General features: G+C 37.3%; 1 protein-coding gene across 3 annotated transcripts in view; it reads right to left on the bottom strand.

Moving 5' to 3' along the window:
- BAZ2B (bromodomain adjacent to zinc finger domain 2B) overlaps positions 1 to 12,718 on the bottom strand; it is a 325,819-nt gene that overhangs the window by 252,618 nt on the left and 60,483 nt on the right. For all 3 annotated transcript variants that reach the window (XM_079781879.1, XM_079781880.1, XM_079781881.1), the window contains one exon: positions 4,596 to 4,959. The gene's annotated coding sequence lies outside the window, so the exon portion shown is untranslated. The remainder of the gene's footprint in view (positions 1 to 4,595; positions 4,960 to 12,718) is intronic.

Genomic DNA, 12,718 nt, shown 5'->3' with positions numbered 1-12,718 from the left:
TCACTCAACAGTGTATGGTAAGTGTTTTAAATCTATTTATATTGTATAGTAAGTCTTTTTAATGGGATTTAACTCAGCAAATTATATATTCTAATCATCAATTTTACATTTTAAGTGTTTTAAAAGCAAACTATTTTATTTGAAATATAAATTTTATGCTCTGAAAATCTGTTTAAATGTATATTTAAAGATTTAAAAATTAGAAGTCAATAAATATTAGGACTAGAAAAATCTCTTAACATTAACAAACTACATTATATCTTTAAACTTATCATCCTAAAGTCTTCTTACAGAAAATTTGTTGTTGTTTTCTGTTGGGATTATCACTGTTTTTCCTCTTTCCTTCTTCATTATCTCTTCTCCCACCAAGAAGAAAAAGGCAGCAAATAATCAGAAAAAGTAGAGTACAGGCACCAAAAGAATGACCATTTTAGTACCACAGTTTGACAGTTGGAACTATCAAAAAAAGTTATTAGTGCAATAAATATATGATTTCAATTTTTAAAATAATTAAATGACAATTCTTTAATAATATCTTCATCACTTTATAAAGAAAATTAAACACAAAGCTGCCCATTTCCTCAATAATTCTTTTCTGAATATATTTTGCAACAAGTTTAAACAAATATTTAATCAAATTAGTAAATATTTATTAAATAAAGCACAATATTTTTAAAACCTCATGGTATGAAATATTTAACTTTATAATTTAAAAATCTCATAAAATACCTAACTAGGTAATTTAAATAGTACCTCAGGATATCAAGTACATTAAATGTCATTAAACCTTGGTGACACAATTTTATCTAGGAATCAAAATCACCACATTACTTCGTTTGTGATAAATCATACCTTCTTTTGGTAGTTCTAGCAAGGACTAGGTAAAAAAACAACAACACCTCAAATAACAACTTAAAATCTCTTTCTTTGAGAAATTGTTAAATCTAAAAGTAATCAAGTTCTAACACATACTTTCACTAATTCAAGGAGATAGGACAGAAAAAAACATGAACTTTCATGCAACTGTGATATCCTACATCTTGTATAGTAACACAAAAGTAGCAACAAAGACATTAACAATTGCAGTTCAAGCTGGGAGTGACTGTTCTGTTTCAATTCAATGACACCACTAATGGCTTCTTAGCAGCTCCATGAAATCAACCAGCTGTCAAGTTGATGCATCAGAAGGAACAGTTATGCACTCCCATAAGAAAAAGCAACACATCAGGATGTTGGGCAAAACATCTGCTCCTTTAACAGTGCAGTTCTAATAAACATGCAAACAAAGAAATAGGAGAAAGGGCAACAGGACTAAAATTCCAAGGTTTCCATTACAGTCTTATATGCATTTTAAATAAATGGCTCATAAAAATAAAAACAAATTTCTGCCAAGTTGGATACTTTAAATTACACCATATCTTTTGAAAATGCTAGTTATAACTACTCAGATTCTAGAAAGGTAAAAACTACATTAAAAAATCTTTACATTTTAAAAATTGAGAGTAAAATCATTATCATGTTATGCACAAAACTCAAATATTAATACTAAAATATGTTCTTCATTTAATAAGTACTTAGTAAATTATGTCAACAGTAAATCTAGTAAGTGCATTTCCAAGACTGAATAGTCTAAAAATATTTTTCAGTAGTGTTTGAAAGACTAAATGTGTTATACTTCAATATTATTTTAACATATGAAAACAGTAAAGATATTATTCTCTGGATTTTAAAATATGTACCTACTTCTCTCCAAACCATTTTATGACTATAACAGTATTAAGTTCTCATAAATAACTTCCTATGTTTAAAATATACAATTTGACTTCCAAAAAAAAAAGAAAGAAATTTATTTGTCATCATAGGCTTAAAATAATTTTACATTTAACCATTCATTTCAAACATTTGTAAAATCTTACTTTTTTCTATCTGATACTTACAAGTGCCTCAATGTTGCCCAAATTATTGATTATGCAGCACAGTGACAATGTGTATAGTGTTTACAATAGGTGTGAGACATCAAATATATTTAACTACCATTTTCTTAAACTGCTTATCCTCTGTTGCTTGCCATTTGTAATCTGCCAAATCTTCTAGTCCTTTGTTGCATGTATAATTTAGAACCATCTGTTCTATGTGCTTATAACTATTTAAACATTTTTACCTACCTACAATTCACATAAATGGCAGACATTCAATTCAGTCAAGCTTTCTATATAGCCTTTTACATAAAGCAAATTCCTAGATAAAAAGCATAGCAGATAACACCAAAGAAGACTGCTACAGAGATAAAAACATACCACATACAAGTTTTTGTCTTAGACAAACCTTTTCATGTATTCAGAATTGTTTCTATTATTTTTTGAATTAATTGTAGTCAATGTTTTTCCCCAACCCAGAAGACAAAGAGAATGCAAATTAAATACAGACAGTTTCATGTCCTTGTTAGAAGAGAAGTAAATATGCTGACTGCAAATGACTACAGGAGACAGAATTCCACTTTCCCATTCAATTTACAGTGCTTCTTATTTATATAGCAGTCAGTGTATCATTAAGTTTGATCATGTGACCAACTGAACTTTTGTGAGGTAAAAAACTATTTTAGACAAGCAAATTTAAACAACACTGGTTTTTATTGTTTATCTTTTCATAATGGCTGACAGGGCTCATAGCTTGAGGTTATAAAATATATTTTAAAATCAATTCTGCATTTTAAATACTAACCACATTTTCACCACTCGTTTGACTTAGTATCTGCTATTAAATTTAAAAAGGATCCAGGATCTCCAAGTATTTTCAATGGTTATGTATTTTCAAAATATAAACACATATGTATAAAACAGAGTAATTACAAAAGGGAATCTAGGTAATCTAAAATAAGTATACCTAAATATTAACCAAACTGATTAAAGAAAATTCCACAGCAGAGAGTGAGATAAATAAAAAAAGGAACACGCAGATTAAAAATAACATTTGAAACCCTCAAAGAATAAAAAGCACGTAGACAAAAGAGCTAGGTGAATACCAACTGACACTATAAAACTTTATACCATTTTTTGCACAATTTTCCACCTGTTACCAGAGCATACAATGTGTAGACACTGAGGTTCATTTTTGAGAAGAGAACACAAAAATAACCAGTACAACTTATCCTTAATCAGTAAGTGGCACGGTCCTTTAAAACAGGGTGGGGGGGAATAAGCGAAAAATTTACTCTTGGGACAAATACCCAATAAAGTTTACATGACGTCACTGAGCCCCTGAACATTCCCTAAACTTTGAGTCTTATCCAGACACACTTTTTGCCTTTCTAAGGCTTCTTCCCCTTCCTCAAAAATAAAAAAAGAGAGAGACTTGGGAATAAAAATTGCCCAAGATGGCGAAACGCTTGTTGTTTAGAGGGCAGAGGGAAAAAAATGGAGGATATTGTAATATACACAAAGGGATAAATTTCCACAACTCGGCCAAGGACTGCAGCTGCTTCTCCCTTCACAAGGAAGCAACACACAAAAGACACAGACGCAGAGCCAGAAAAGAGGAGAAAATCGCCCGAACAGCAGGGCCAGCTCCGACTCTCCGAACATTTCCTTCCTCCCCAAGTCCCAATTCTGGGGTTCGTGGGACTACTCTAAGGGGAGGGCAGCCGCGAAAGGGAAAGGGGGGAGGGGGCCATGAGGATTAAAAGAGCGAAGAAGAGTTGCGAGCTGGTTCCCGGGGAGAGCTGCTCCGACAGACATTACTGTAGGAACAGCCCTGCTCCTCTAACCCCGTGTGCGACCCACAGACCTTCCAGGTATTTTCCCAGTTCCACCTGCCCCCACCCCACCCCCACCCCAGCTCGTTCTCTGTCCACTCGAGGGCTCCGAGCCCCATAGAGAAAGAGCAGGAGGCCCGAACTGGGGTGGCAGCGCAGCTCGTCAGTCCGGCAGGAAAGAGGGGGCGGAGGCAAAAAAGGGCAGCAGTGGGCGGACGGGGGGGGGGGGGGGGGGGGGGGTAACCTCGCAGCTACCCCGGCGAGAAGGGGGGCCGTGGATATTCCCGGGTTGGAACAGCGATCTCCACCAGGCCAGAGATTGTTGTTGTTTTTTACGAAGCCAAACTGTTGGCGGCGACCAGAGCGCCGGGAGCCGAAGGCAGGAAGGGAGACGCCGGCCGGGCGGCCGAGCAGGGCGGCCGGCACAAAGGACGCGGACCCGCGGCGGCAGCTGCCCGCGCCGCGGAGCACGGCCCGCGGCCCTGCTGGACCGAAGTCCCGCACCGGCAGCTAGGAATAAAGTTTACGTTCTCCTGAGACCGCACCCCCCACCTCCCACCCAGGACCGCGCATCTCCGCGTCCTGCTCCCCCAAACTCCGCTCGGGACCCCGAGCACCACCCCAGCCTCGCAGCCAGCACAACAAAGAGACACACCGACCGGCGAGCGTAAACAGCCGCGGCGGGGCGAGCAGGGCGGGCAGGGCGAGCGCCTCGAGAGAGCAACTCCGGAGTCTGCCCGGCTCGCTGGAGCGTAGTTTCTCCTTTTCTGTCTCAACCGGCCTTATCACATTCGGAATTTTCATTTTCACCCGCACCCCTCATACCCGAGGATTTTTAACTCACCTTTACTTTCGAACTGAGTTGCGGTGGATGGGATTTTTGTCTTCCCCGGATGGCTGAAGGTTACGATTTTTGTTTTTCGTTTTGGAAAGCCCAACACCTCCTTATTCCTGTTATTATTTTTGCAAGAAAAGTAGAGAGTTGGAGTGGAGGTGAGACTTGTGATCGGGAAAGCCCTGGACTCCCTCCGGCTCCGTCTTCCGCCTCTCTCTCTCTGATTAGTTCCTATCCAGCAGCAGATTGAAGCAGGAGATGATTCTTCTCAAGGTTTGTTCAGCAGCTTCACTTCTAGGCGAAGGCTTCATGAACCAAGTGACGTCAACCAACAAGGCTTCTCTCTCTCTCCTCTCTCTAACAATGAAAGTTGCTGTTAACAAGGGAAAAAAAGAGAGAGAATTGTTTATACCATTTCACTTCCAATAATAAATGACCTATCAGCTCCTAAAGGAGCCAAGGGAGGGAGGGGGTTGCTTCTTCCTCCCAAGAATCCTGTAGCTTTAAGTTTGCACCGTTCCTGGTCCCAGGAAAAAGTTAGGAAACTTAATGTTTTGTTTTGCTTTGCTTTTAAAAGCAGAGAGGACAGAAAATGAGATCGAAAACGGAATTTTTCAAAAACGTAAACTGGAGAATCGGGAGCATAGATTAACCATTTCCACCTAAACTTTTTTGTCCGTAAACTCAGAATTTGGTTGAAGTCCACAAGCCAACTAAATTAATATGCCAAGAATTCGTGGGTGTTTGGAAATCAAAATAAAAAGAAGGACGCAAGATTGTCCCGGGATTAAACGCTACTGCCCTAACGCGGGGAAGTTAAACTATCAGTAATGTTTATGCATGGAGTTAAAATTTAAATAAAACACTTTAAAATAGTAAACCGTTTTAAATTTATAAATTAAAACTGTAAAAGGTAATCTCAATAGTAGCTCCCTCCCCCCTCCCAATTTCTGAGAGGTTAAAGGGGGGGGAATAGCTAATTGTAGGAATTGAACACTTGTAAAAATATCAAAGTTAAGTAAGACTGGTAGCCCATTGCTCCATCTTTAAACTACACACGAGTTATGCTATTTGTATACTCCAAAAATCTCTTCCAACTTTGTTTTTTACCCTACTATTTTTCACAATTCCAACATTCTGAAATCAGTAAAGTTAAACTAAAGGTAAAGTACAACACATTCTCTTCCTGCACACACTCCATAGTTACTTAAAAATGGTTTTAAAAGAAGTCTTTACCTTGGTAATGCTCTATTACCCAATATGATAAATAATTTTTAAAATTTTCATTGAGGTAGTGTTTTTCCCCCCACCAGCACATTAAAGTCTCAAAGTTCATATAATTAAAAATTGCATAATTTAATTTTCAGGATGAAGAGCAAGGGAAAGGAAAGCTTTAGAAGAATAATTTGACCATATATATTTGTACATCTATGTGTGGATAAATGTATCTTAAAAGACGCTATTGTTTTATGTTTCCTCTTCAGCCACTGGCTGTGAGTTTAATTGTGCTGGAGGATCTTCATTAGTATTAACACATGGGGAGATTTCACAAAGCTGCTTCATTAGGGGGAAAAAAAGAAAGCTTGGCAGACTAGGTCTTTTTGCATGCACTGAGAATGTCAGCCTTACCTCGGTCATTTGTAACATAATAAGTGCAAGTACAATGATTGCAATGCTGAAGCACTGGGGGAAGGGTGGAAATACTGCCTGTCTAATAGGGATATCTGAAAAGAAGGCTGCTCATTACATAGTAAAATATATGCTAAAAATTAGTGAAGATGATGGCTCAGGAGACTGATGCTAAATAAATTAATGTGCTGATATGTTTTTAATTATTATTTTTGTAGTAGTTTATTTCATTCTCAGGATTCACATTGAGCAGCAAAGCTTGTGCTAGCACTTATTGATTTTTTTCCCCTGCCACATTCCCGGAATACAGATTTTAATCATTTCACTACACCACACTCAGTAATTTCATTAAAAACTGGAACCTTCCATCCCAGAAAAGCATTTAATTTCAATGACATACAATTTCTCTCTTAGCAGAAAACTGTCTGTACAGTAAAAGCTGGCCTAAGGTTCAAATGCATAATTTAATCCTGAGTTTTCCATGCTCTGCATTCCTTTGAAGCTATAATTTGAGTAACTACCTAATAACTATAATAAGGACAATAATTCCCTTTAATATATTATTAACTCATATTTAATTAACTCAGAGGCCAAGCTCTGTACATGTATGACTGGGTCAACAGTTCTACAATTTCAAAATTTACTAATATTGTTCCAGAAAAAAATATAGATTAAACTATAAGTGTAAATGCTAGCATTTAGATATTCTATAGAAACTAATATGCAAAAAAGTTCATGCATGTTTATACAATAGAGGACATTACTCATATAAACAGTATTTTAAAACAATTGGAAGTAAACAAGGCCTTCCCTGATATTTCTATATATAAAGTATTATAATATTTCAACAATCCATTTCTGATAGTTTACGCAATCACTAGCATAACTGTTAAAACATTCAATTTTGAAAGGATAAAAAAGGGCTATATTCACGTCTCAATTTTCATAAAGAATTCCTTTAAAACATTTTTTGAAATAATATTAAATGGCATATTTGATTAGCTTGAATAACTAAGAATATATCTTTTTTTTTAATTGAATCTATTGGGGTGATATTAGTTAATAAAACCATATGGTTTCAAGTGGGCAACTCTATATAACACATCATCTGCAAACTGCATTGTGCACTCACCACCCAAAATCAAGTCTCTTTCCACCACCATTTATTCCCCCCTTTTCCCTCTTCCACAAGGATATATCTTTTACTTGAATATTCTTTAAAATATACTGCAAAGCATGGTTCAATTTTTGGTTCAAATAATATTTTGAAATAATATTGGACTTAAAGATGGCACGTTGGTTTTCCAAACAATTGGTTTTATGAGGACATTTAATTTACATTGCCTGGTTTTTAAAGAAGAAACCTCTGGGGAAAATACTTGACATAATAAAATTCAATTGCTAATTTAACATTTAGATATATGGCTAAGAAACAGAAAAAATGGTACACATGTAATGAAAGGGATTAACTCATATAAAACTTACATTAAAAAAACTCCTACCATTCTACTGGGTAATTTTAGACCACAGTTCTAAAAAATTTTTAAAGAGTATGTACATATATTTTCAAGTTGATGCCACAAACAAAACAAAGTTGTCTTTTCCTTGGTTAAATGATGAAGGAACTTAAAATAAAAGTGTCCTCAAAATGTTGGTATTAAAAGTGGTGATAGTGAAGAACTTGATTTTAGTGTCTTTAAAATATTTTTAAACTATTTTTTTATCATCAAGGGCTACGTATATAGTTTGGAAAATATTTTTGCAACATTCTCAAAGATGAAATGCAGTTCCATGTAAATCAATGAATTAAATAATTGGTAAATGAAAAAGTCACATAGATTGATATCTAAAATTCAAAAGCTGAATTCCTATATTTCAGTAAAATAAAGCTTCAGTTTTTATACTAAAATATATCAAATAATTTGGTAACTCAAATAATGTTCTTAATCTATACTTTTAAAACTGTCTTTTAAAAAGAAGGGTATACTAGAAATTTAAAACTGAATTACTCCAATATTTGATACCCTCTTACTAAGAAGTTGTGCTTAATTATTTTTTAATATGATTCCTTCCCTTTTTTCATGTTATCACATTTGATTGTCTGAGAGATTACAACATAGTCATAGAATTGAGGGGGAAAAAACAAAATAATTACTATCGTTATAGAACAACTTGGCTCCCATAGCATTTAATCTTCTGCCTACGATCATCATCTAAATTAGTACTTCATCATGTACAGAATTGTAAAAGAATTAAATGATCAAACAGATCTTTTCCAATATTACTGGTAATTATTTCTATATGATTTACACCTATCCCACAGACTAATTATGCCACCACTAAAGACTCAATTGTTGCACTTTCTTCTTTAAAGCAGCATCTATTTTAGGACCAAGACAGAAGTTCATAAATAGGTAGATATAAAAGTAAAGATGAATATCTCATTTATCACTATAGGTATTGCACATGGACCTTCAAAGAGTAAGAAATTGCCCTGTACAGAGAACAAAGTCTAGGAAGGCTGACTACAAATAAAGTCCAAAGAATGAGAGTTCTAAATAGGAGAACAAGCTGGCCACTGCCATGTCTTATTTCTGTTTCATTGGTACAGACTAATGAAGCTTTATTTGTTTGTATTCACTGAACAAACATTTGAGTGCTTGCTATATCCTGTGCACTCTGCTAGAGGCTGGAAACATGAAAAGCTCACAGTCTGGTTGATGTTGAAAGTGTGAAATTCCTGGGAGATTAGAGACTTACATAAATCACGTTATAAAGATACAAATAATAAAGTTTTGCTAGAATAAAGAGGATGGGGCAACAAATTCTGACATAGTCTTTTAAAAAAAGCTTTATCAAAGAGATGCCTTTTGAACTGCATCTCAAATACTGAAAGCTTACGGGGCAGAAGGAGGAGGGAGTGGATTCTAAATGAAAAAAAAAAACAAACAAAAAACTACGTTTAAATATAAAGTGCCACTAGGTCTGGTATCCATCCACTTGCGAGAAATTCAGTTGTAACAATAATATTCAATGTGAGCTATGGAATAATAGGGTAAAGGAGGAAAAGGAGGCCAGAGGCTATACCATTGATGGTAAAGTGGTTGAATTTATCCTGAGAGCCAACTAAGGTCAGCAAAGGAGTGACATGATCGACCTTGTTTTCAGGGAACAGTAACTGTGAAGCCAGTGCAGATGGTAGACTGTATAGACTGTATGCTTAAGAGTGCATGCGAAAGATGGTGAAAGACAGTGGCTTTGGGGATTTAAAGCCAGATTTTTTTTTTATGTAAAATGTGGATTTGGTGACCAACTGAAAACAGAGTAAAGGGAGAGTAAGAACTGAATGAAGACTACAGAGATTTCTGGCTTAGGGAATTGGGCATACCAGAGTCATTAAGGAATGTCTAAGATACATAATGGAAAACAAATCATAAGATAGTCTGGAATTAGAACTTGACATTATGCATTATAAGTCATTTTATTTTTTAATATTCTTTATTGATTAAGGTATTACATATGTCTCCTTTTCCCCTCATTGCCCCCCTCCCCAGCACATGCCCATGTGTCGGTGTCCATTGGTTATGCTTATATGCATGCACACAAGCCCTATGGTTGATCTCTAACCCACTCCCCCTCCCCTCCCCTGCCTTCTCTCTGAGGTTTGATAGTCGGTTAGATGCTTCTCTGTCTCTGGATCTATTTTTGTTCATCAGCTTATGTTGTTCATTATATTCCACAAATGAGTGAAATCATGTGATATTTCTCTTTCTCCGACAGGCTTATTTCGCTTAGCATAATGTTCTCCAGGTCCATCCCTGCTGTTGTGAATGGTAGGAGTTCCTTCTTTTTTACAGCAGCGTAGTATTCCATTGCATAGGGGTGCATATAACCTTTCTGATTGGTGTTTCTGATTTCTTGGGATATATTCCTAGAAGTGGGATTATTCGGTCAAATGGGAGTTCCATTTTTAACTTTTTTTTTTTATTGATTTTTTACAGAGAGGAAGGGAGAGGGATAGAGAGCTAGAAACATCGATGAGAGAGAATCATCGACCAGCTGCCTCCTGCACACCCCCTACCAGGGATGTACCCACAGCCAATGTACATGCCCTTGACCGGAATCGAACCTGGGACCTTTCAGTCCGCAGACCGACGCTCTATCCATTGAGCTAAACCGGTTTCGGCCCATTTTTAACTTTTTGAGGAAACTCCATACTGTTGTCCACAGTGGCTGCACCAGTCTACATTCCCACCAGCCGTGCAAGAGGGTTCCTTTTTCTCCACATCCTCACCAGCACTTGTCCTTTGTTGATTTGTTGATGATAGCCATTCTGACAGGTGTGAGATGGTACCTCATTGTCCTTTTGATTTGCATCTCTCGGATGATTAGTGACTTTGAGCATGTTTTCTTGGCCTTCCTTATGTCCTCTTTCAAAAAGTGTCTATTTAGGGCAACAGACACGTTTGATTGGATTGTTTATCTTCCTTTTGTTAAGTTGTATGAGTTCCCTATAAATTTTGGAGATTAAACCCTTATCGGAGATAACATTGGCAAATATGTTCTCCCATGCAGTGGGCTTTCTTGTTGTTTTGTTGATGGTTTCTTTTGCTGTGCAGAAGCTTTTTATTTTGATGTAGTCCCATTTGTTTATTTTCTCCTTAGTTTCCATCGTCCTAGGAGCTGTATGGGTAAAGATATTGCTACGACGTATGTCTGATATTTTGCTGCCTGTGGATTCCTCTAATATTTTTATGGTTTCTTCTGAATTTCTTTTTGTGTATGGTGTAAGTTGATGATCTAGTTTCATATTTTTGCATGTATCTGTCCAATTTTCCCAACACCATTTATTGAAGAGACTATCTTAAGTCCATTGTATGTTCTTGACTCCTTTGTCAAATATTAATTGAGCATAGTGGCTTGAGTCGATTTCTGGGTTATCTGTTCTGTTCCATTGGTCAATATGTCTGTTCTTGTGCCAGTAACAGGCAGTTTTGAGGACAGTGGCTTGGTAATATAGCTTGATATCTGGTATTGAGATCCCTCCTACTTTGTTCTTCTTTCTCAGGAATACTGCAGCTATTCGGGGTCTTTTTTATTACATATGAATTTTTGGAGAGTTTGTTCTAGGTCTGTGAAATATGCCATTGGTATTTTAATGCGGAGTGCATTGAAACTATAGCTTGCTTTGGGTGGTATGGACATTTTAATGATGTTGATTCTACCAATCCATGAGCACGGTATATTCTTCCATTTGTTTATGTCTTCCTTTATGTCTTTTTGCAATGTCCTATAGTTTTCCAAGTAGAGGTCTTTTACCTCCTTAGTTAAGTTTATTCCTAGGTATCTTAATTTTTTTTGTTGTGATGGTAAATGGGATTGTTTTTTTAATCTCTCTTTCTGTAAATTCACTGTCCTATATAATAAAAGGCTAATATGCAAATCAATCGAACAGCAGAACGACCAGTCGCTATGACGCGCACTGACCACCAGAGGGCAGACACTCAATGCAGGAGCTGCCCCTTGATGGTCAGTATGCTCCCACAGGGGGAGCACTGCTCAGCCACAAGCTGGGCTAATGGCTAGCGAGTGCAGCAGTGGTGGCGGGAGCCACCCACCTCCGTAGCAGCGCTAAGGATGTCCGACTATGGATTAGGCCCATTCCCCAGGGCTCCCAGACTGCTAAAAATATATATAAATGGCTAAGTTGACGAATGTCATGCACCAGGCCTCTAGTCTATATATATAAAGGGCTAATATGCTAAGTGTCTCTCTGACTGGTCACTATGACGCGCACTGACCACCAGAGGGCAGACACTCAACGCAGGAGCTGCTGTGATACACACTGGCCACTTACAAAGAAATGGCACAGCAGGCCTGGGCATTGACAAAGCAACACTTAACTTCTCCCAAGTGGAATATAGGCCCTGCCACCATCCCAGAGCAGCGGACCACCAAATTGCAGCCATGCTGCTGAGACCCCATGGCGTAAAATGTGGCCCACAGCCCAGCCCAGCCCAGAAACAGTGGCTGTGGGCGCTGGGTAATGACATCACAGAGCAATGCCCAGCTACTTCTCCCTAGCGACTAGCCTCCTTGGAGTTTCTTCAACCTAGGAACACAACTTGCTTTATAGTCATGTGCAAACATTTTACACTTTAACCAAATGTCTGTGAAGCGTTTTCCCATACCTCATCTCATTTGATCCTCACAGAAGTCCTGGAGTGGTAGATAGGAGACTCGATGGAATCTTATTTTATTTTCATTAGCTGGAAAATGGAGATTTAGAAAGTTTAGAAACTTGACCCGACTGAAAAGAAGAAATGGTGGACCTTGAAAATGACTTCAGGTTTTCTCATTGTACAGAATATAGTCAAACACTGTTGCAATTAAATATTTTACCCTTTGTTCTCCCTGCGTGATCTACAATAATAATTTGCTTTGTATTGATATTTACTGCTGTGTTGCTGACAATTACCTGAAGAGAAGTTGGGGTGCTTCAC

The sequence above is a fragment of the Cnephaeus nilssonii genome (assembly GCF_951640355.1).
Source record: "Cnephaeus nilssonii genome assembly, chromosome: 10".
NCBI classification, from domain to species: Eukaryota; Metazoa; Chordata; class Mammalia; order Chiroptera; family Vespertilionidae; genus Cnephaeus; species Cnephaeus nilssonii.
The sequence above is the reverse complement of the archived record's forward strand: the minus strand, read 5'-3'. Positions and strand labels throughout refer to the sequence as shown.